Source organism: Globicephala melas, chromosome 12 (genome assembly GCF_963455315.2).
Source record: "Globicephala melas chromosome 12, mGloMel1.2, whole genome shotgun sequence".
NCBI classification, from domain to species: Eukaryota; Metazoa; Chordata; class Mammalia; order Artiodactyla; family Delphinidae; genus Globicephala; species Globicephala melas.
In genome coordinates, this window is record NC_083325.1 from 86142370 (window position 1) to 86167460 (window position 25091).

The following is a 25091-nucleotide window of genomic DNA, read 5'->3' on the forward strand; positions in this document are numbered from 1 at the left end:
CACTCAGGTAAGTGCAAGACCAGTGTCAAACAGGCATGAAGCTGCCCACTGTCCGGATGCTCTGTCCTGTCCAGGGAGGTGCTCTCCTCCAGCCTGTGTCTGCCCACCCTCAGACTTGCAGAGACAAAGTGTTTGCTTGAATTTAACTTTAAGTAATTGTATCTAATTTTTAAGTATTGTAGAATTCAAATCTTGGGGATAGAGTCTTTTTTTGTTATTTCCTTATAATTTATTCAATGTCACAGATAGGAACATTGGAAATTTAAAGCACTTTATCCTGTTCTTAATGGATTTTTAAAAAAACATAGTCATCAAAACGTTATATAATTGAATTTTCCTAAAGCTAGAAATGAGCCAAACCCTACAAACATGGTCTTATATCTAAAGAGCTTCAGTCTCACATAATGCAGGCTGTTTTGCTAACAGAGTTCCAGGAAAAACAATGGAGCTGATGCTTTCAAAAAATTTTCATGTCATGGTGATTACAGGGTAAGTGTAGAATAGGTACATTCTGAGCCTGGAATATCGTTTTATACCAGAAAGTAGTGAAGTGCTCAAAACAAAGGCAAGATGTCAAAGAGAAGCTGGAGCGAGCTTGGGGGCATCAAAATAATTAAACACTAATAGTCATGAGTCTAGAGTTCATGCCAATAATACATAAGAAACTGGGGGCTGAGAGCGGGCAACTGCTTCTGGTAGAACTTTCAATGTCAGCTAGTAAGTGTGAAAAGAATGCAGTAGTTGGAAAATCCATCATTTCTCAAACATCACAGTAAATACTGATTCATGAAAACAATTATCAATTGATTCTAAATCAAGGGGGACATTCTGATGAAGAACAGAGCAGTATTTATTTGCATGGTTTATTGGCTGCAAAATAAAATTCTAAACTACACTGCCAGAGAAATTGGAAAATCCCTTGACCTGGAGATCACGGATGTGGATATGGTGGGCTTCCAGACTGAGTACGCTGAGGAGGACTCAGCATCACCTATATTGTGTTGTGGCCAGAAGATAAGCCGGATGTAGTCATGGAGCAACACCAGGCAAAACCCAACTCAGAAATGCAGCACTAAAATGGAAAGGTGCTCTATTCTCCAAAATGTCCATGTCATAAAAGACAAGGAAAGACTGTAAAATGATCCAGACTAAAAGAGATTAAAGAGACAAAATAAGCAAATGTAATATGAGATTCTAGACTGGATGCTGTACTGTCAAAAAAAAAAAATATATATATATATATATAAAATTAGGTCAGTTGACAAAAACTGCAATAAAATGATAGGTTAGATGAAAGTGTTATATCAATATTAATTTTACTATAGCTTATAACTGTACCATACATATGTATGAAATACACACCAAAGAAAACAATCTCAGAAAACAATCATATGTGTGTAGATGTTTATATGTGTGTGTATATACGTATGTGTATATATATATATATATATATATATAGAGAGAGAGAGAGAGAGAGAGAGCGCACAAATGTGGTATTCAAAATAAATAAATCTAGGTAAAGAGTATGTAGGTGCTTTTTATATTCATTTTTTATTCTTGCAACATTTCTGTAGATTTGAAAGCTTTTCCAAATGCTTCTGGAGAGTTTCAGAATATTATTTATTTCACATAAGAGAAAGCATGAGCTGGATACAGTACACAGTATATCCACAGTCCCGAGAAGCTTCTCGACGGAGCTGGGACTTCAGCCGTGTACCCTCAGCCACTTCACTGAATGACACTCCTCTTCACAAGGCAGTAGAATCTCTCCCCTTTGCACATGAAATCCTCTGAAATCCTCATTTCTCTTCCCTTTCTCCAATGTGGCTTGACTCATGGAAGTGTGGGTGACCACCTTCTGCTGTGTGATGTTTGCAACCTTAGATGTGGAAGCAAAGAATGCCTGCCTGGTGGAAGCTCTGAGCAGCAGGTCCACTGGTGTCCACACGTTTAGACCTGAGAAGTACACTGCCTCACCTGGCATCACTGAGGAGTCTTGAAAAAGAGGAAGCCTTACCACGTGGAGATGTTTGTACTCAGAGACATAAGTAACTAAGGACAGCAGCTCTGGTGAATGTCATCTATGTCTTTAATTATTTTGGAAAGGGTTTTATTAGCTTCAGTTATTTGTTTGCTCTTTTCAATATCTAGTTTTGTGGTTTCTAGTACCAGTGTGGAAAAGTGCAGCTATTGAAAAAAAAAAAAAAAACACCCTTTCACAAATAACAGCTACACAACCTTAGTTAAGTACACAGGTGATTCCCTGCGGGCATAGGAATCTGAAGGAGAACAGGTGATCTTAAAGGGAAGCTGAAGCTTGAATCCAGTAGCCGGTAGGGTGTGTGTCCCACAGTGGTCCCCAGTTTCCCCACCGGGTGGACACACTGGCCGCAGTCGGCTGTGACTCTCACCACGTGCCATGGAACACCTAACACACTGCCCCCTGCAACCCTCACTCGCTCAGAGCATCCACACCCCTTTCCTTTGCAAAAAATCTAACTGATGCTTTAAGAAATGGAATCCGTTCTTGGGACTTTTTCATGTAAGAGAAAGCGATTGTTTACAGGTAACCGTGGAACAATCACCTTTGTCATGAGTACATTAAACCACACACTGGGAGCAATAGCCGCCAACAGCACAGAAGGTTCCAGCTCTTCAGCCTCTTGGTGCCCAGCTTCACGTTCCTCTCATAGTGGCTTCTTCCCATCAAGGTCTGGAAAAGCAACTACAAAGTAGAAGCAAAAACTGTCAGAAAAGCAGGATGATGGGCATGAAAAAGCATGACACTCCTGCACAAACCATTTGCTTCTCCCCCCTCAGGTAGGACGCTGTAACTTGCATACCTGCCACAGGGATGCCAGTGCCTTGCTTTCAAGAACCTTTTCAGGAATAATGGCTTTTTGATTTGTTTAGAAGAAGAAGTGTCTGATGATCAGCTAGGTGAATGTGAGAGGTAGAAAGCCCTTAGCTTAACAAGAAGGGAAAGACCAAATACCTACCAAATAGTGTGGAATATAAAGAAAACCAGACCTGTAATTAAAACCCAAAGGCCCTCTTGCTAATTAATGAATAGAATGGCCTTTCTCGGGTCTAATGCCAGTTTATGCCATCAAAATGTGCTTATCTAGGAAAAAGATGCTCATCTAGGAAAACCCCACACCTCCATGGTAGATGCTGCTATGAATGGAAAGGGGATGAGAACTAAGAGTCTTAAGGGGTCCTAAGAGTTTGTCCCAGACAGATCCGAAAAGCAGATGAAGGGACAAAGCATGAGAAGATCATGGTGCCTCCTTGGGTCCTGGGGAAGTTTACACATAAAAAGTCACGCTTTTGAATGCTTTCACACTCCCTGTTGCCACCCACCACAAGATACTATTATTTTATCTCCTTAGCAAGAACAAGGATTTTAAATCTGCCAGAAAAAAAAAATGGAATAGCTATTGATTGAAGGCTCTAAGAGCCTAATTTCAGTATTACATCAAAATATTCAGGTCCTACCCCACGGACCAACCCCGGCAGTAAACTTTTGGAGAAATAAAGAAAATCAACCATTCTGACTCTAGTTCAGAAAAAATTTAAAAAAACAAATGAGAAGAGTTTTCACTCATTTTTCGTTAAAATCGACAGGCCCCCTGCTACATCACTGGCTGTGGGCTAAGTACTAGAAATGTGCATCGTCAAGTCCAGCCTCTGCCCTCCAGTCACAAAGACCGAAGGCAGAAAGGAGAAGAGGACTTACCTATAGTGTTCTTTCCAAACGAACGTCCTCTATACTTCATTGCTCACGCAGATGCCTACTAGGCCTCATGTTTTCAAAACCACAATTGTCTTTCACTTCATTCTGAATGGTTTTGGGGTAATCTTACAGCACAGTCCTGCCTTTCAGAGAAACACAGGTGGGATTTCTGTGTTCTTTTCAGGTAAGAAGATAATTCACATTTTTGAGACTCTCCTGCCTTTTTCTTCTCTGCCTCAGCTGTGACCGTCCTAACAATTTCTAATTACTTGGCCTTCAGAAGGCTGAGAGGCGGGCGGCTCTGCTCAGAGCACGGCCTCTTTGTTCTGGGTCGCCTCACACGCACCCTTCTCTACTCACATTTATATAGAGAACAGAAAATATTCTAATTAAATCCCATATTTTTCAGATAGCTCAATTCAGTAAACTGACAATGATGTTATCTGTGGGCCTGTTGTCATATTTGATCAAGTTCTTTCTACAGCTATATGATCTCCATAAAACCTCGCTGAATGGTTCAGTTGAGAGGAAATTTCAAACAGAACTATTCTTCTGTTGTTTCCAGGATCTGTGGGGTTAGAAGGGGAGGGGGGAGTGATGTTTGAGAGGCTCGTATTACTCACATGGAGTGATTCTTAAGTGGTTTGTTTTAAAATTTTTTTTTAGAAAACCAACTTCCCCTGATCTTCGACTTTTACTGTTTTGCTACAAAACCCCACTCAGGGCACAAAAGGATGGGTATTTTCATTTACTACTAGAGTGCAAGAATGAGGTGATTTAAGATTGCACCTTCTTCAAGCTGAAATATATCTACTATTTTTCAGGCCCCATAACTGCATCTTCCATGCATTATCTCGTCTGATGCCTAGAACAGACCAAGTTATTAATTGAACTTTGGAGAAGAGGAAACTGAAGCTTTATGCAGACTAAATATCTTGTTAAGGTCACAGCGTAAAGAAAATACCTTGGAGCTTATAGAGAAGAAGGGGAGGAGGAAGTAGTGCTGGGAAATTAAGTTCTGATCTGTGGATCCATATCAGTTAGGGGTCCAAAGGGAAACATACCACAAATAGGAGAATTTAGGAAGTTTTATTAACAAAAGCACTGATGACAGGTCTTTGGGTGGGGTATAGGACTTTGGAGGCTGCTATCAGCTGAGCCATTACTCAGCCCCTCCTCTAAGGACCAGGGTGAGGGGAAGGAAGAGGTACCAGAGCTGCCAGGAGACAAAGATGATGGGGTTACATGCAGCAAGGAGAAAAGAAAGCATCTATGGCTACCTTCACTTGGGAATGGCGACCCCGCAAGGATAGAGCCAAGACCCCCTTCTCTTCCTTCACACTCCAGCGAGGGAAGCCCTCCTGGAGTCCAGAGGGTACAGGAGTCCTGCCGGCAGAGGAGGAGAAGTGGAGAGGGAGTGGTCCTGGAGGGATGGGGAGGAATCCAGGGCGTAGGATCCATTCTCACTTCCCGCCCGTAGCCCTGCTTCTCCCTTCTGCCACCTGCTTCCTGCTAGTGTCTGCTTCCCCCTCTCGGACTCACTTAGAGGGATACAGATGACCCACAATGATGACAAAGAAGGCATCTTCATTTCCAGGGTCAAGCAGAGTGGAGCTAAATCCAGAGGAAAGCCTGTAAACAGGGTGGATGGAGGAAGGCTAGGCTGGGAGCTCACCTCCCTCCTGGGGTCCCTGGCAGTGGCATCACCCTGTTCACCTAGTTGGGTATGGGTCACTTGGCTGAAATCCAGAGCCATTTATTCATGGCTTTGGTCATCAGATTTTATACCTGTCAATTAGAACTCCTGCTGAGGGACATTCCGGAGCTTGCCTTGCCCTCACGGATCACTCCATTTCTGCTGTATTTCATACATTTGTTACAATCATTAAGAAGCACATGCCATGAGTTTGCATTAACTTACTATGTGCTGGAGCAACAGATATAATCAGAACCTGCTCTGTCTTTAAAGAATGTTCAGGCTACTAAGAGAATTTTAAAATTCATATTTAAAAATTCCTACTCCTATAATTCGAATTTACTTTAGGAAGCGTCAAAACCCTGGCTGGTGGGGTAGATCAAATCTATTAATTGTTGAGAGGAGGGGAGATTATTTTTAATCTTTGAATCAGAAGTTCAAGGTTCAGGTTAGTCCCTAGTGCAGAATTCCTTAGAACCACCTTCCTGGAAACCTGGAATAATTCTGTTACAGACTTGGACTCTTGACTCTATCCTCCTCCGGAAAGTGACACTGACCCGTGCTGTCCAATAGCAGATGATGTGTTGCTTGATCCTGTCCATGAATGGGTTCTCGTGTGTAAGTCTGTTCTCGCCAGCAAAATAGCCAACTCCTCAAAGCCCTCCCTCTATTTTCTGAATGCCTGCAGCACTGGAGGTGGTTGCAGCCAATGAGCACTCAGCCATAGATAGATCAGTAGTTTGAAATGTAAAGAAATGAGCAACATCCCCGAGTTACACAGAAGCCAAAGGTAAGGCGAGGCCACCCTGTCTCCAGTACAATGCCCCCTCTCCATCATATCACCCTGGTGTAAAACTCAGTAAGTGGATGCTAATCCCCCCTTGTGTTAAAAGGAGTCCATCATGAAAATGGAAGCCCGCAGGTTTCCAGTACATGTCCTCTCTTCTCTTCAGGCCTCCAGAAAAATAATGCTACCATTTGAGAAATGTTTCTTTGTACGTCTGCATTCCTTACTCTCTTGTAAGCCCCTGAGGAACACAATCCATGTCTTATTTGTCTTAATGTCTCTTGCACAAAACAGTTCCTGATGTGTGAAAGGCATCTGGTACTTGTTCATTGAGAGGATTCTCCCACTGGCTCTTTTCTCTTTTTTATCACTTTTATAAATCTGTAGAGATCTTACAGGTAAGAGATGTTATCAAGGGCCTGTGATATCTTACACATTATTTCTCAGGTGATTCTTACTAAGGCCTTGTCAAAATGTCACATCAATTCCCATTCTACAGATAGGAACTTCGAGGCTATGGCAGGTGGAATAATAGTCCATAACACTTCCTGCTTGAGTCTGTGTCTGGGACGGTTCCAAGTACTTTATACGTTCTCATGACAAATCTGAGACAGGTGAAAGTATGATCTCCATGACTTACTGAGAGAGGAAACTGAAGCACAGAGAAGAGAGGTTAACTATCCGAGGTCACAGAGCTATTAAATGGGGGTGCCACGACTCAAGAATGGTTAGTGCTTAAGTTCTTAATGACCCACTGTCCCTCCTTTGTTTACAGGGAGGCCAAGGGCACAGAGATGGCCAACCACTGTACCTCACTCCTTCTGTGAAGGACTAGCTTTGTGATGTCAAGACCATCTCCTTCTCTCCGACAACAGCATCTCCATCTTTGAGAATTTTACCAACATCCATTTCACTTACACTAACTCTTTCTCCAACATCACCCCCCAGGTCTTGGCTTGTACACTCTGTATAGAAAACATAGATGTAGCCGTCACTCTTTTGCTTTCAAAATGCCAACATCTCTGACTGAATTATCTTCAACCTTTTACATATACCAAGGAAGTAAGTCCATCACCTGTCCGTGCCTGGGCCCCCCAAAAATACATTTCAAATTTTGACATTCAAAGTGATGTTGAGAAAGAGCTCAAAATTTGAGATCTAAGCATGTGCAATGTATCCCTTAATATCCGTGTAACCTTGAATAGTTCATGTTGATTCTACATGTTTCCTCTCTCTCATCTGAAAAACAGTATTATATGATGTAAGACCAATTGCAACAACCATGGTAATTAACAATGTAGTATTATGAAGCCAAATGAGAGTGGTAAACAGGTTCTAAGATTAAGAATGATCAATTAAATGTATGATTGGTATTAATACAAATCCATTTAGTTCCACTCTATCAGAACTCAGACAGAGGCTCCAATGGTGTAACTGTGTCAGTAACCCAGGCAGTAGGATGGCAGTCTTTAGACTCCAATGGTTCATTTATTGGTCAATATATGTATACAGTGGGCTCCCCAACCCCAGAAATAATCCTTCCTGTCAATATGATGTAGGCAAAAGGTCACGTGTTCTGGAATGAAACACAGTTATGTGACCCTGGGCAAGATATTTAACATTGCAACATATCTGTGGATATTTACACTTACAAAATAAGGGTTATAATAACTAGCAGTGTCATCGTGGGAATTAAAGGTGATGCAAAATATATGGTGCCCAGCTCAGGTTAGAGCTGAAGAAATATCTCTTTTTTCCTTCTCTTTGGATAGAAGTATTTTTATGAAATGAAGAGAACACACAAGCAAATTTAAAGTTTCTAGTTATCTAGTGTTATTATTAACAAATAAAATTGCTGGATCTTCTCTCTTCGCCTTTATCAACACTGTGAACATTTTATTGATTTCAAACTCCTTTTGTGAGATGAGAAGACCTCATGAGAAACATCCCCAGCAGGAGGCTTGCATTCTCACAAAATAAAGGAATGCCTGTTTGATTAGAGGAGAGATTATTTATACTAGTTTTCTCAATAGAATACAAAACTCACTCCTTACAAAACACCAAAGTAATTGTGTATCATCTCTTTTCATACCTTATATAAGAGCTACCTATTTACATGAAATAATGGAAGAAAATAGGTTTAGAGAGCTAGATGATTTGGTTTTAAGTTCAGTTCAACAATTTTTACTTCTGATATCATGGGAAAAGCATAATTTTATAAGCCTCAGTCTACTCATCTACAAAAAGGAGATTAAATGAGGTAAAGCGTGCAACAGTTCTGAACACAAATCTCATACATAGTAGGAAAAATTATGACCTACCAGGGCATAATTTGAATTTTAAGAAGCTACATAGACCCTGTAATGAAGAGCAATGTGTTCTGCACAAAATATGCTCTTGGTAAGTGTTTATGTAATTAAACTGAATTAAAAATATATAGATAAAGAAAATTGATAGGAATGCATCAATATATTTTATTATTAAAAAACAAGTGAAGCACATAATATTTGTATATTTTGAATATAGGCATTATAATTGAAGCTTAAAATCTACAATGTTCAAACTTTTTTCTGTTGGTTGATTTATTTTTCACAGATGACCATAAGTGAGATAACCGTTTCATAGAAAGAGTATATAATTTGGAGTCAGAGTTGATTTTAAAGCCACATGAACTTGAGAATTCACCATATTTTATTGACTTGAAGATGTCATTAATTATAAGATGTATTGATATATGTAGCACTGATATGAAAGAAAATACTGCCAGTACACTAAGAAATGATTGCTAATGCATTAATTGCAAGATGAATCCTTGTTTCAAAGATGTTAAGGAAAAATGTAATTCAACAAAATAAATTATTTAACTTCTATGATCCCAAGTTTCTCCAGCAGAAAAATAAGACTGATGATGGCTCAGAGGACATTGAAAGAACCACATGAAAAAAGGAAATGAATGTCCTTTTTAAACTCTAAAACACTCTACAAATATTATTTTTAGACCAAGAGCTCCTTTAATAAGAAAGTTTTGAGATATGAAACATCTTTTGCCCTCCTGGTCTATTTTTATACTAAATGTTTCTTGTTATTTTCTCCCCCTGTGATGCTCTCATTGGTTTTTTATGACATGTCATGACCAAAAAGTAACATATTCTATGTTTATTTCAAAATATAATCATGGAGATCCCCTGAATTTGAATTACTGTGGCTCAGGTGTGGACTTCTCAAAGGATTTATTTAGCCTTTTCAACTTCTAATTGCCGTTAGTATCAATGATTATCCAAATACAAAGTTAGTAGTTTAGTAATTAATGAAGAGAAATTCTATATCCCATTAAGATTATTCATTTAAAACAATTAACATCAAATTTAAACCAAATCCAGAAAACACAAATAAGAAAGCCAAAGTCATAAAACAGCAAGAAAATTATCCAGGACAGGAAAAGAGCTGCACTGTTTAAATAAAAAACTATTTTGGAATTTTTGAATATATCCAGGATATCAGATATGAACACTTTTACAGAACTGTAAAGAGATCCACTTGACTTCAAATTTGGGGACTGCAGAGAGAGAGAAAGAGAGAGAGAGAGAAAGAGAGAGAGAGAGAGTCATGATTTCTGGGATGTCTGCTATACTGAGTGTCAGATGACACATCTAAAGGATTACATGTAATTTGAACGAAAGAAGTTAAATGTTGCATATTCATTGTCTCCTGGGCTTTTGCCAATACTTCTTGGTGTGATAAGCACTAGTGCCAAGAAACATGATGATTAATGTCTTGTGAGTCCCTTCTGTGTTTCTGAGTTTGTACTCCACTCTTGCTGCCACTGGAAGAAATGGTAACCTTTCACTAAATTTGATTCATTTGTGGTAAAGTTCAATGAGCTAATGAAACTCAAATGTTTTGCAAGTTACAAAGAACGTGGAAAGCTATAGAATACCATGATGACAGCATTAAAAAAGTTGTGATATTTAACAGGAATAAATTTTAAAACTAAAGAAAGAGCCGGACGCCTATGCATATTCCGACACGTGTGGATTCTTCCAGGTTTATCTCCTAGATAACTCAGATAATTCAGTCTGCATTAAGATTATATTCCTTCATCCTCAAGCCTCTGATTAGGGTGTTTCCTTCACCTAGAATATTTTCTTCCCCTCTTCTACCCTGTTTGAAGTCTAAATATGTTTCATATTTCAACTCTGTTCTCCCTTCTTCCATAAAATCTTCTCATCTCCATGCAATCTCTCTCCCATAAAGCACTCCAATTACCATATCCTTCATACATCTATAATAGCTCTTATCTCAGTTACTCAGGGATTTAGAGATGTCTGTCTCCCTTATAGATTCGAATTTCAATGTTTTATTCATACTTATAATCCCAGAGTTCGTGCATGTAATTACTCAATATTTGTTGGTTAAATTTGATTTTGAATAATAGAGAAGAAACACCTTTCTAATTGGGATGGGAAATCAGACCATGATTTAATGTCATAAAACAATGATTGTCACAGAATAAATGATACCACATGGTTGCTACACTCTGATGCTCAATGACTGTCCCATTAAAGTTAACTCCACTCCTTCCTTCCCACTAAAGAACAACATAGCTGAATCCAAATCAATGAGAACATTATAAAAGAGAGTATTTAATCTGCAAACCTAGTATTTTGTTTTTAGTAATAAAGTGCTTAAACACACCTCAAATTTTGGCACCCTTGGTTTAGCAATTCTGTAACTGTTGTTCTGTAAGTTGTTCTGACAACTGTTGCCATCCAACAATGCTCATGAATTTCCCTCAGAGATTGCCCCAAACCTCCTCGACTCCTTTCCAGGCACCAGACACTCTCTTGTCTTGATAAAATTATTTTAATCCCTCTTTAATCAATCTATAACAGGTGTTCTCAACTTGGGCACTACTGACATTTTGGATCAGGTAATTCTTGGTTGTCTGGGCTGTCCTGGGCACTGTGGAATGTGTGTAACAGCATCCCTGGCCTCCACCCACTAGGTACCAGTAACAATCTCCAGACCCTGACAATCAAAACTGTCTTCAGACTTCACCAAATCTCCCCTGGGAGAAGGGCGATCTCCCCGGTTTCAGATGACTAACAGAGAGACTCTTCTGGCTAAGCTCCCTTGAATTAGATGACTGAGACTCTTAAAATAACAGAGATGCAAGAAGCCAATGAGACTAACTGGGCAACCACATATTAAAATAAGCCCAGAGCAATTAAGGTCAAGAATAATGTTTCTAAAATATAAACATGGCCACCTCACTCTTGTATTTAAAACTCTCTGTCAGTTCCACATCACTCACAGGAGAACTTCATAAAGCTCCTTGCCATGATTCATAATGTACTCTCTCACAATCTTATCTCTCCAGCTTCATAGCCACATTAAGCTACTTGCAGATATGTGAATGTATGATGTTATTTCATGCCTCCCTCCTTGCAAACATTTCTGTTTCTGAATTTCATATTTTGAAGTTTCTTTGCACGCATGTCTGCTTCCCATCACTAGAATGTACGTTCCATGAGGGTAAACATTTTTTCTCCTTTATTCACCACTTTTTCCCCAGAATCTTACTCAATAAGGTTTGTGGAAGAATGAACAGAAGTCTTTATATTTTGGCTGATACATTGCCTAGGCTGGAATTCCCTTCTCCTCTTCATTGTATTTATTCTTAGAAGTTTAGTCTAACACCAAAATGCATCTGAAGACTTGGATCCTCTTCTTTGATTAGAATGGGCCCTGTGTGTGCCTCGGAAAGATCTTATCATGCTGACTTGTTCACATGTCAATCAGATGCCCTCATCCAACACTATCAACTTCTGAGAGCAAGGACCAAATGGCACCACCCTGGTAATCTCAATGCTTAGAGCTGGTGTGTGGTTCACAGTAAATGTCTCATAAAAAAAAAAAAAAGAATGTCTCTACCACAATTTTAACTTTTCACCTTTGAATACAACTTGATCCATGCCTTGTCTTTCCATGTATTTTTCACGGTGTAAAGCACAGCGACTGGCAAATAGTATAAAGTTAATGAACACAGGATGTTTGCTCACTTTTGAAGCTTTGGCGGAATGTTACACTTGAGATCTTAGTTAAGTGTTCTCAGGAGTAGCAAGGATAGCTTATTGGTTTCAGAGCATTCATTATAGTGAATGCTGTCAGTGTTCCTCTCAGATCCCCTGGGGGCTCCTTCTACTGTTTCAATTTGCCTTTCCCAGCTTCAAGGTGCTTCTATCTCCAAAGGTCTGCACCTGTAGCTGTTCATTGAGGACAGCCCTCAGCCACTGGAGTCTCCTTGATTTTGTGTGCAGAGAGCTGGAAATTCTTGGGAGATCCTCCCCACTGCCAACTCTTGCCCCAAAGCAAAGAGTGTGGGGTTGAAAGCTGGAAGCTCAACAGCCTCACTCAGGTCCAGACACTGTGAGCACAGCTTATCTCCCACACCTCCCAACCTGCAGCCACCCTAGGGGGCTTCCCTGAAATCACACTCTGGCTTGGCTTCTTCCCCTTTCCTGTGCTGGTTCCCCAAATCCTTTACCTGTTTCTCCTTGGAAGCCTTGCTTAATAAATCACTTGCACACAAGCCCTTACCTTAGGGTCTGCTTCTGGGAAGTCAACTTAGAACCACCTCTGTACTAATTGTCTGTCAACGGGAAAGTGATGGAGGAGCATATCAGAATCCCTCGAGGACAGGAGGGGCTGTATGGTATGTGGAGCCCACATTATGTAGCGTCTCTTCTTCAAAAAGTACTAACAGTTTCAAGATCAGCGAGAGCAGATCATTAAACTGAGGCTCACGGGCCCCATGTCCTTAAGTCAGCTCTGCCTAATAACCTTATTCAAATTTCCCATATCCAGCCATCCTTTAACGACCACTAACAACTAACAAGTAACCAGATGTGCTGGGTTTGGATGAATGCTTTCTTTTTTCCGTAAATCCTTTATTTAAAGTATTATCAGTATGAAAATAGCTATAGAAATGAAAGACATATGGGGGAATTTAAAAAATCAGTAGTTTTAACAAAATGATCTATGACACATAAAGGAGTTTTGAAATTCATTGCTCCTGGTGAAATTCTGAGTGCATAGTAGTCACTCAATAAACACTCACTAATTGACTCATTAGATTTCAAAAACTTGACATATTTTATTGGTTTTCTTTGCACTTGGAACTAATAGAAGCACAAAGAATTAAGATATGTGAGAATTAGAAAGGACCAAGGATATCAGTAATCGCAATCCAAAAACGTGATTTTGCAAATGGGAAAACTGAGATTTAATAAATTTGTACGGTCATGATGACAAAGAATTATGTTGCTCATTACTTCTCAAGAACAATTTGGTGTAATATATATATATATATATATATAAAATTATATGTGATATATAATGCAGAAATTGCATTAATATAAACTTAAAGAGGGACAGTGAAACTGTGTCAAAAGACAAGTACACATGTCTTATTTATCTTACTAGCCATGTAACAAGTTATCACAAAATTTAGCATCTTAAAACAAGGTATATTTGGTCTGAAGAGAAGATTTGGACATGACAAGATGGGAGAAATGAGGAATTTCATGTGGAAGGGCAAGACAGATGGAGAAGCTTGGAGTGTATGTGGAGAGCAAATCTTCAGTTCAGATAAAATATTAGACCTTATCTGTAGGCAATTTGGGATAAATTTAAGATATTTGTACATGAAAGTGACATGATCGGTGGTATTATTTTCAGGAGGTGAGTATCAGCTCTGTACATGAGGAACAGAAGAGAAGAGACATGGTGGGTAAATGCTATGAAAACTTTCTTGGTCGGGAGACTTGAGACAAACTAAAGATGTCCCGATGCTAAAATGGAGAGAAACGTGTGGGAAACAAAATGAAGGCAGAATTGACTAGACCTGGTTTATTGTGGGATTGACAGTAAGCATGGCAGGAAGATGGGAAGATCAAATGGGCTGTAGATTGTGCAGTCATCAAATGAAACAGCAACTCAGCACTCAGCTTCAGTGCCATTCACCTTCTCACAAAACCCCATGCAGTTCCTGTACTTCCCCTAAACAAAAACTGGGATGAAGCTCTTTCCAGGAAGTGCAACAAATATAGCAAGGTCCAGTCAAGTTTTCTGAGGTGATCCCTTAGATGCCAATGAGAACACTGGATTCTGGTTCAAGGGCCTGTATACTGGTTTAGGGATTCATGGACCAGGTTGGGCCCATTAATGACCCAGGCAAAAGCAGTCCTGCCAGAGGGCTAGAGAAGTGGTGTGAAAGGATGGGTCCAAGCTTAATCAGTTATATATGGCCTCGTGACAAATAACCCTAATATCCGGCAGCTTAGCACAACACCCCGTGTTTGAGGGTCAGGAATGAGGGTTCAGCTTAGCAGGGTGCTTCTGGCTCATGGTATCCCACAAGGTTGTAGTCCAGCCATCAGCTTGGATTAACTACCCTCTGAAGGCTTGACTGTGAGCTTCCAAGATGCTTCCTCACATGTCTAGAGTCTGGAGACATCAGTTCCTGGGCATGTGAGCCTCTCCACAAAGCAACTAGATTCCCTCAAATCAAGTGATGAGGCAGAGACAGAGACAAAGAGAGACAGAGAGGAGAGAAGGGCACTCAAGAAACTGCTGTGGCTTGTATGACCTAGTCTCAAAGTCAGACACCATCACTTCCTCCTTATCCTACGTGTTAGAAACCAGTCTAGCCCACACTCAAGGGGAAGGGTATTAAGATCCACCTCTTGAAGGGAAGATGGGGGATATTGGAGTCATGGACCCCATGGGGCACCTGGACCAGGGCAGGTGTAAAAGTCCATGTACACATAGTGCGATGCCATCTTGGGCTCATGGTCACAGGCAGGAGAGGGCAGCTCCAGGCTGATAGGCCTTCCCAGGCATGTGAGCCAATAGCTCAGTGCTCTTCTGCCTTTAAGACTAGGTGATATTTCAGTAACTGAATTTTCATTTTTTCCCCTCTAAATTGTCTCCATACCAGACTCTATGATCAGATAGTAAGAAAATGATCCAGGTTTTCCCTTCTCAAGTCTCGTTAAATAGCAGGTGCCAACACAGACAAGGCAACCAGGTGGATCTTCCCCAGGGCGGCCATACCTAGCTGTACTGTGTTCATCCTCATGTTGCTCCCATGCCAGACTCACCACTTCCAGGGACGGCCCCATCTGCATCTACAGCGACATGTTGATTCTGCTCCTCTGGGCCAAGAACAGCTGATGGACATGCAACACACACGGTAGGATGACTCATAAATAACCATATGCAATCTCCTGGCTCCCAAATAAAATCCCATAACTCATTCAAACTTCTGGGATCTGGACGCTGAGCCAAGACAGCATGATCTTATCATCCCCTAACACCCCCAGCCCTCAGGCTGCACACAAGTTGATAACGATTTCAGAGCCTTTAGAGATGAAACATTTCAGATCTCTGGTCTCTATTATCATGGATGAAAACAAAAGAGAAGACAAGTTGGTGTCGTGGAGGAAGCTCTAGACTTTAGTTCAAAGCATCCTGGTCTGAGGACGGGCTCTGTGGCCACTTCATAGACCCTTAGGATGGTGAAGTGTGTGCCCCCCTCTCCTTTACCACTTGTGGGCTCTGGATGCCCGTTCTGTAGCAACCTCCCTCATACCGGCCCTCTCTCTGCATCCAGTCTTGCAACTCCAATCAGTTTTTGACTCTGGCAGCAAGGTGGGGAGGAGTGTCTCCCAACTTAAACCTCTGGGATTTTGTGATTATTATTTTCTGGCTCCCACATATCAACCTGACTCTTAGTTGACAGTATCTTCTGCCAAGAAACCCGAGATTATAAGGACGGCATTTGAGCAACAATCCCCTGTGCCTTTGTTAAAGTCTGTTCTGCCTTGAGTTCACTGGACACCTCTGTCTCAAATACCTCCAGAAGGCTCCCCTGCTCACCTAGACTTCTGGTCAACCTGTCATCCCTACCCTTCTCTTAGGCTGAGTGGATACTCCTGCAAAAAGTGTCCACAGCTCTGGTTCACTCAGTCAACCATCTCCAGATTGTCTCCTGGGACCCCTATGGTGGAGCCACCAAAAAGAGTGGTGAAATATAAATGTAGTTAGTATTTGGCCAGTCTTCATTCCACAAAAGAAAATAAAAATAAAGAAAAAATAGGAGGCACAATGTTCAATTTGCCTCCTGTGTCCTGACACAACATTGCTCTTTCATGCCGGAAGTTTCTTAGGGTGTAGAAAAACATGTTTCAGCAAAGGAAGGCCAATTTTCAAAACCACTCATTTGGCAAATGCACAAGCTCTCAAGCTGGAAAGTCCTGCTTCTGGTTCCTCGCCGTTTACCTAATCCCAAAGCAGTGGCAATCATGTTAAAAAAAAAAATTATCAGCTCTGCCAATAGCCTTGGGCTTTGCTTGCCACGGTAATGTACACAAAAGAAAGAGATGGTGATAAGGGGCTGCTTATGAAATTGAAATGCACTGCCATCTGTGTAGAACGTGAGTGCCTGTTTGAAGAGCTACCGGGCACAAAATTTATGGCACCCTTTATTTTACAACTGCACTGCCCTCACTATAAATGCTTTCATGGGACCAGCCCGTTTATTCCTTGCCTAATAACCCATCCGGTCAAGATGGAATGTCTGAATAAAGGTTTCTACTGCTATAAGATGCAGTATTTGATCAGAGGATAATCAATACATTTCATTTTTCTAACATCATATTAACTTACATGATAAAGTATTCACTGTTGTATGGACCAAGTTTCCTAGAATAACAAATAACTTGGAAGAATGTTAGCACTTTAAAAAATTGGGTTGGCATTCAAAGTCTACAAGAATCTCTATACATCTGCTTTCCAGCACTATAAAACGATGTGCCTTCCGCATATTCTTCTTCTTGATGTTGAATTGCATGCGCTTACCAGAGCAGAATCAATGAGAGATAAAAATGTTACAGGGATATCTTGCCTAAAGTCATTCTCTTCTAAACCATCCATTTACAAGAGATCGACTAATTAAATCATGCCATAGGTCTTCCTTTTAGCAGGAAAAGGCAGTTAGCTAATCTGAGCTCTTAAACTAATACTAGAAATAGGCATTTTCACATAGGACACATTATCTAGAGTACCGAAAAATATTCTTCTTTGTTTGCAGTTGATGCCTAAGGTGAAGCACCGCCATTTTCCAACCTCATGTCAAACACATGCTTAGCATAGGATGGTGCCTTAAGCAAATCTAGGGTCAGTGTAACCCAAAGGGTTCTACTGGCTGCTGGTGGTGGGCTTGGCTGTAGTAACAAAACACCACAGACTGGGAGACTTCAAACAACAGACATTTATTGTTTTACAGTTTTGGAGAGGAGAATTCTAAAATCATGGTGTCAGCAGGACCATCCTCCCTCTGAAACCTGTAGGGAGAGTCCTTCCTCGCCTCTTTCAGCTCTAGTGTTTGCACCAATCCTTGGCCTCCCTTGGTTTGCATGCCCATATTCTTTCCATGTGTCTGTCTTCACATAGGGTTCTCCTCTTTGTGTCTTTCTCCTCTTTTAATAAGGACCCCAGTCATATTGGATTAAGGGCCCACTGTACTCCATCATGACCTCCTCTTAACTAATTACATCTGTAATGACCCTGTTTTCAAATAAGTTGCATTCAGAGATACTGGGAGTTGGGACTTTCACAAATCTTTCTGGGGGAACATAGATCAATTCAATCTATAACAAGTTGCATACATCCCGGTTTGCTTTGGTTCTTGTCTAATGGCTAAGGCTCAGATGTGAGGTATAACAGTCAGGTGGATATCTTTGTAGGTAGTTTGCTGGAAAGAACAATGAGCAAAGATGTCTGTATCAGGTCATATCATGATTAACAAACTCCAAGAACCAAGGTCAATGGAACCAACCCTTCCCACTTATCCCAGTGTTTACAAGACTCCCCTGGGACATCCTGGGGTGACTTCAATGGGTTTCAGGTAGATTTGGGAACTGGCAGTTAACATCATAGCTTAGCCTAGCCTGTCTCAAACATGCTCAGAACACTTAAATTAGCTCACAGTTGGGTAAAATCATCTAACACAAAGCCAATTTTATAATAAAGTGTTGGCTCTCTCATGTAATTGATTGAATATGGTACTGAAACTGTGAAACAGAATGCTTGTCTGGGTACAGAATAGTTGTAAGTGTCTAGGTGTTTTTCCCTTGTGATTGATCACCTGGCTGATGGGGGGGCTGTGACTACCACTGCCCAACGTCAGAAGAGAGTATCTTACAGCATAGCATTAGCCTGGGAAAAGATCAAAATTCAAACTTGATGTACATTTTCTACTAAATGTATATTACTTTCACAACATCACAAGGTCAAAAAAAATAAGTTTGTACCATCCTAAGTCAGAGGTCCTCTCCAGAAAAATTGGTATGTCCTGGAAGCAGGACCAGCAGGGAATGAGACACAGCAAACCGATGAAGATTCTGATGAGGTCCAGAAGGGCACCACCCACCGTACAGGCTGGAGTGAAACTTCCTGACAGTGTTTGGCACTTGCCATTCTGAGGACAGTGAACAATGTACAGTAGTGGTCACAGAGAGGAATTCGGGTTTCCAGAATAGGGAGGTAGAGCTTAGGCTCTGCTAAGCCCTAAATGTCCCTAATAGATTATTTTAAAAGATTATTTAAAAAGGAGAAGAAGATTAACCAAAGAAACTAAAACCTACTCAGAAATGCTATTTTGATGCTGAGTAATATATACGATAGGACCACTTCTGGAATACACATTCCATTCCTCACATAACTGCACAAATGATCATGATGAAGACGTAAAAATGGTGATGCTTTGCATAATTGGAGGGTAGTTAAAGTTAAAGCAATAGCTGCTCTTGACAAAAGGACTGAATGTGAGGAGAAAAAGTGCAGCAAACGTGAAACAGAAGGTCAAGGGCCCTGGCCCAAACCCACCATTAGGAAAGTTTTGGGAGAAGGAGACCTAAATAGGGACCTGGAAATGTGGATGACCTGGAAACCAAGAGGTCAGAAACATCATCAACTGCTGAAGAGAACGGATAATGTTGAATTCAGTAAAACTCATCACTTATGTAGCTCAGTAAAGAAACTTTTGACCAGGTCAATAGGGAGATGTCTGTGAACTTGTAGCAAGCAATCCTGGTACATTCTAAACACTGAGGTCCAGGTCTGAGTGATTAAGTTAAAAACAATGGGTGATTGTAAGAAGATGTAGACACTTCATTTGGGGGACTTGGAAGTGAGGAGATAGAAATACATCATAATAATTAGGAGGGGTAGCAAAGTTAAAATTCTAATATAAACAACGAAGATATTTTACTAACATTTGTTAGAATAGACTCAGTAAACTGCTGGAGCTAAGATTCTCGTATCTACATACTATAATGTGTATATATGTATTATATATATACATATATATATATATATATATATATATACTTCCTTACTAAATCACTTTCATCTAATCCTTCTTTCAGGGTCTGCTTCTGGGAGAGTCATACCTATGATACCCACCTACCTCCTTCCTGTCTGATGATTGGAATCCTTGTGCCCAAAAGTCAACTGGCAAATAGCCCTTGTTGGCTGGACACTCCGTTGACAGTTCAAACTCAGTGTGTCCAGATTTGGCCATGTCATTTCCCTGAGTTCTCCTTCCAGATGCCCCAACTCCCTTAAAGTTCGACAGTCTGTCATGAGAGGACTTGGGGTCCACTTCGACCAATGTCTGCCCTTGTTCCCCTTATCCAGAATGCCAACAAGTGTTGCCGTTTCTTCTTTTGACCCTTTATTTATATGCCCAGTATACTTAACAGGGTTCAGACTTCCATTTCTCCAAACTCCAGCTAATGAGTGCACTATTCTCTCAGGTGACTGTCCCTGACCTCAACTTCTTACCAAGCATAATGCACAGCACATCTAATTTTATGCTCCAAAACACCAGGTCCATGGAGTCACTGCCCTGATAACGGCTCCCCATTGACTCATGTCAGATTCTAACTTTCCATTTACTCATTCATATATGCATTGATTCATTCAAGAAATGTTTTTGAGGTCCTAAAATATACCGGACAATTTTATCTTCAATGGAGTTGATGTGGTTCACAACATAGACAGACCCCTTTGCCCAACAGCAGGAAGCAATACATCCTAGGATGAAAAATGAAGCAGCAATAAGGGTGGAAGAGTGACAAGAGTAGCGAGATTAGACCAATGGTCAAAGAGACGGTATGTAAATGGACCCCAAATGAAGGGCTAAGAGATGTATAGAAACAGTAAGAGCAAAGGTATCTTAAGGTGCCCAAGAAACAACAGCAAACTCAGTTTGTTGGGGATCTAACACCATCAGGACGAGGAAGAAGGATAAAAGTCAAGGCCAGAAGGCAGCCTGGCCCAGGTAGGAGTGGAGGGGATGGCCCTGGAGAGGTGAGAAGTCTCACTTATCTATACCAAGTGTAATGGGAATATAATGAGGGTTTTGCACAAGGTAGACATGATATTTGATTCATGTTTATAAGTAATAATTTAGGCTTCAATTAAATAAAGGTGCTGTATGGCGGTAAGAGTGGAGATAGGGAGAAAAGGAAAAAGCTCTTGCAACACACGAGGCCTCTCTGGGCCAGCGCCATGCGTTAGGGACACAGACTCCAAACAGACTGTCACTGCTAAACCAGCTGGGACACTTCACCAAAAGCCCTGCCCCCTTCCCATCAGAAGAGCAGACCCAAGCTTCTCTGCCCACTCCAGCTACTTTCCTCTGCCAGTGTGCACTGACTCCACCTACAACTGACACTGTAGCACCTCTCAGATATTTTGGGACCAGTACTCCATTCTGGACCAAGGGGTGGTGGCTTACTGGCATTAACATGAGTGTGTGTGTTGAACTGGAGTTTGAATTCTATTTTGTCAGCTGGTGCTACCACAAGAAAAAGACCTAAGAGAGAGACCTCAGCTGTCACTGGCACCTAGTGTTTTGGGGAGGGCTCATTCTTGTCCTCTTTAGGAAACTTCTCTGGTTGTATCAGCTCCAGATTCTCTCTCCTATCTTGGAATGCCCATTGCAGGAACAGGCAATTAAACAATATTTATCACTTAATTATGCTCTGGTTATTTCAAGTCTGCATTATATCTACCTAAGTATTTTTTAAAACCTTAAAGAAGTGAGAAGTATAATTTTTAATATACTCCTCAGAATAATGAAATATATTCATATTTATTTATATTAATACTATTTAAGTATCTATGCCAGATGTTATTCTAAGTATTCTCCATATATGAACTCATTTAATCCTCAAAACAAAACTGTGAGGTAGGTATGATGATTATTCACATTTTTTAATGACAAAGAGGTTGAGTTATGTAAAGATTATGTCACTTGATGTGTACTCTGAACTGAATGTTTGTGTCCTCCCAAAATTCATGTATTGAAGCCTTAACCCCCAATGTGATGGTATTAGAAAGTGGAGCCTTTGAGAGGTGATTAGGTCATGAGGGTGGAGCCCTCAAGAATGGGATTAGCACCCTTATAAATTAGCACCCCTGTGTATCTGAGGGATACACAGAGCTCCCTCAGCCCTTCCTCCATGTGAAGACACAGAAAGAAGGTGTGAACTGTGAACCAAGAAGAAGACCCTCACCAGAAGGATACTATGCAGGTGCCTCGATCTTAGACTTCATGCCAACACAACTGTGAGAAATCAATTTCTGTTGTTTATAATCCACCCAGTCTGTGGAATTTTCTTACAGCATCTGGAACAAAGACACCAGCATACAGACCTAAGCCAATCTCTCCAGGTCATGCTTTTCCACTGAGACACCACTTGGGTTGACCAGCATCTGATGGGCACTAAGCATACAGCAGATGAAAACAGTTTATTTTACCTTTTGGTTGAATAGCCAGTAATCAAATGCCATAACAATGCATCCACGTTTAGGCTGAAGAGAATCAGATTTAGACAGAAGGGGAAATAAGAAGACAGTAGAAGGATACATCCTGACTGTATAATTTCATGACTCAGCTGTTCAAGGACCTAGGCTGCAGCTACACCCACATGAAAATGGGCCTCTGGCCCTCCACACTGCTCAGAGAGCCTCCCTATGAATCACACAGCATCCCTCAGATTCTTGAACCTTGATCTGTTAATTAACTCAGTAAATGTCTGTGGAGTGTGTGGTATGTGCCCGGCATGTTGAGCCCATCACTTACCCTTTCAGCTGTGGCTTCACTCAGGCCTGTAGCTTCCATCTTTTCCACACCCCTAGCTTTCAGGTGGTTCTTTCCTTCTCAGTTACTGTTTGGGTGCTTCCAGTTATTTTTAACCAGCCCACTGCCTTCCTAAGAAAGGAAATGAGATGATAAACGTAAAGTGATTGAGAAATCAGACACAAGTTTGAACTTTCCAGTGTCAACACCTTCTTGATTTTCCATAAATGGTGGTGGATCTTCACATCCCACCTGTACCCAGAAAGACTGTATGTAGAAAAGCTAAGCTTAAGAAAAACAAATGCAAACCAGCCCTACGATTCATAGGGAGATGCTGGATAGCCAGAACAGCCAAATAACCTTTAAAAAGAAAAACAAAGTTGAAAGACTCACACTTTTCAAAAGCTTAAGACAATGTGGTATTGGCATAAGGATAGATCTAGAGATCAATAGAAGAAGATGAGAATCCAGAAGTAAGAACTTGCATTTACGGTCAATCCAGAAGTAAACCCTTGCATTTGACGAGGTGTCAGAAAAACTCAATGGGGGAAAGAATAGTCTTTTCAACCAATGATGCTGATGCTGGAAAACTGAATACTCACAGGTAAATGATGATGATGGACCCCTATTTCACATAATATAAAAAAATTAACTCAACATTTATTATATATTTAACCATAAGAGCTAAAATTATAACACTTCATATTTTATATAAATGTAAAAGTGAAACTTTGTGGTCTTTGTTTAGGTTATGGTTTCTTAACTATGACACCAAAAACTCAAGTGACAAAATAATATATAAATAAATTTGACTTTATCAAAATTAAAAATATTTGTGCTTCAAACTACACCATCAAAAAGTGAAAAGACTATCCATAGAATGGGAGGAAATATTTTCAAATCTCTTATGTGATATGAGACATATCTGGAATATATAAAATATGCTTACAACTCAACAATAAGAATGCAATCCAATTTTTTTTAAATGGGAGAAGGATTTCAATAGACATGTTTCCAAAGAAGACATAAAAATGCCCAATAATTCCATGACAAGATAGACAATAACAAACGTTGACAAGGTTGTAGAGAGACTGGAACGCTTATACATTGCTAGTGGGAAGCAAAATGATATGATCATTTTGTAAAAGAAGTTGGCAGATTCTCAAAATGTTAAACATAGAATTACTATACTACTCAATGTTTCACTCCTAGGTATACACTCATGAGAACTGAAAATATATGTTCATTCAAAATTCTATACACAAATATTCATAGCAACACCATTCCTAACAGTCAAAAAGGAGAAGCAAACCCAAATGTCCATCAACTGATGAATGAATAAATAAAATGTGGTATATCCATACAATGGAAATCTATTCAGCTATGCAAAGGAATGAAGTATTTATACATGCTACAGGTGAATCTCAAAAATATTATGCTCGATGAAAGGAATCAGATAGTCATATGGTATATAATTCAGTTTACACAAAATGTCAAGAATAGCCAAATACATAAAAACAGAAACCATATTGTGGTTTCCAGGGGATTGTGAAGGGAGAAATGGAAAGCAACTATTGATGGGCATGGGATTTCTCTGGGGGGTGATAAAGATGTTCTGAAATTAGACAGTGAACAGCTCTGTGATCATCATTTAAAAAAAGGAGACATTGTGAATGAATTTTGTGGTATATAATTTATATCTCAATAAAGTTCGTATAAAAAACACCCATTTTTTAGCCCATCATTCTGTAAGTCCAGACCTGACATATCTGTGTTCTCTGCTAGAGTGTCACAAGACACAAATCAAGGTTTTGGTGGCTGTGCTCTCTTCTGAGCTTGGGGTCCTCATTCAAACTTATTCTTTGCAAAATTCAGTTCCCTGCAAAGAAATAGGGCTAGATCCCTATGCTCTGCTTGCTGTCAGCTGAGGGCCACTCTAATTTCAAGAGGCCTCACACATTCCCTGACAGGTGGTCCTCTCCATTTTAAAGCCAGAAATAAAGAATCTTCCTTGTGTAAAATCTCACTGCTCATACTTGTTCTTATTTATTTATTTAATTTGCTTATCTTTATTCAGGGTGAGGCTTGTCTCCTGTAGTGCTCATATGATTAGGTCAGTGGTTCCCCAGGACAATCTTTCTCAGAGCCAGCTGTGCTTTGCAACTTAACCTCATCATGGGAGTGATTTCCATTCTATTCAGTCCCAGGGATTATACCAGGAGTGTATACCATGAGGTTATATTCTAGGTGGGCATTTTATAATTTTGTCTACCACGGCCCCATGGCTAGAAATTCCCATGGCTTTATGCTGACCCTGCCCTGTTGTCATCTTCAGGATTATTCTATGGATACTCTTGAATACCATCACATGGCCTAACACAGAGCAGAAACTGAAAAAAAATACATTCAGCTTAAATGCCAAAGGTAATATGTCTATACTGTCAGCTCTCAATGTCGGAGGGTCTGGTATTCAATGTGTTGACATCCCTTTTCAGATGACTTCTAAGAATAGTTATGAATGCTAAAAGCTTCTAGGGATGGTCTTATTATTGTTCTAGAAATCTCTGTCTTATTTCCTATATTTGGAAACTCAACACTCACAAGAATTATGTGTATGAGTGTGTACGTGATGGAGAGAGCTTGTGTGTGGGTGAGA

The 25091-nt window shown here is 40.3% G+C and overlaps 1 long non-coding RNA gene across 1 annotated transcript in view; it reads right to left on the minus strand.

Moving 5' to 3' along the window:
• Nucleotides 1–1539: 1539 nt before the first annotated feature.
• Nucleotides 1540–25091, minus strand: part of LOC132598244 (uncharacterized) — a 79215-nt gene continuing 55663 nt past the window's right edge. The window contains exons 2-3 of the long non-coding RNA XR_009566250.1: nucleotides 22439–22567; nucleotides 1540–2725 (exon numbers count right to left, since the gene is read on the minus strand). This is a non-coding gene — a long non-coding RNA (uncharacterized lncRNA). The remainder of the gene's footprint in view (nucleotides 2726–22438; nucleotides 22568–25091) is intronic.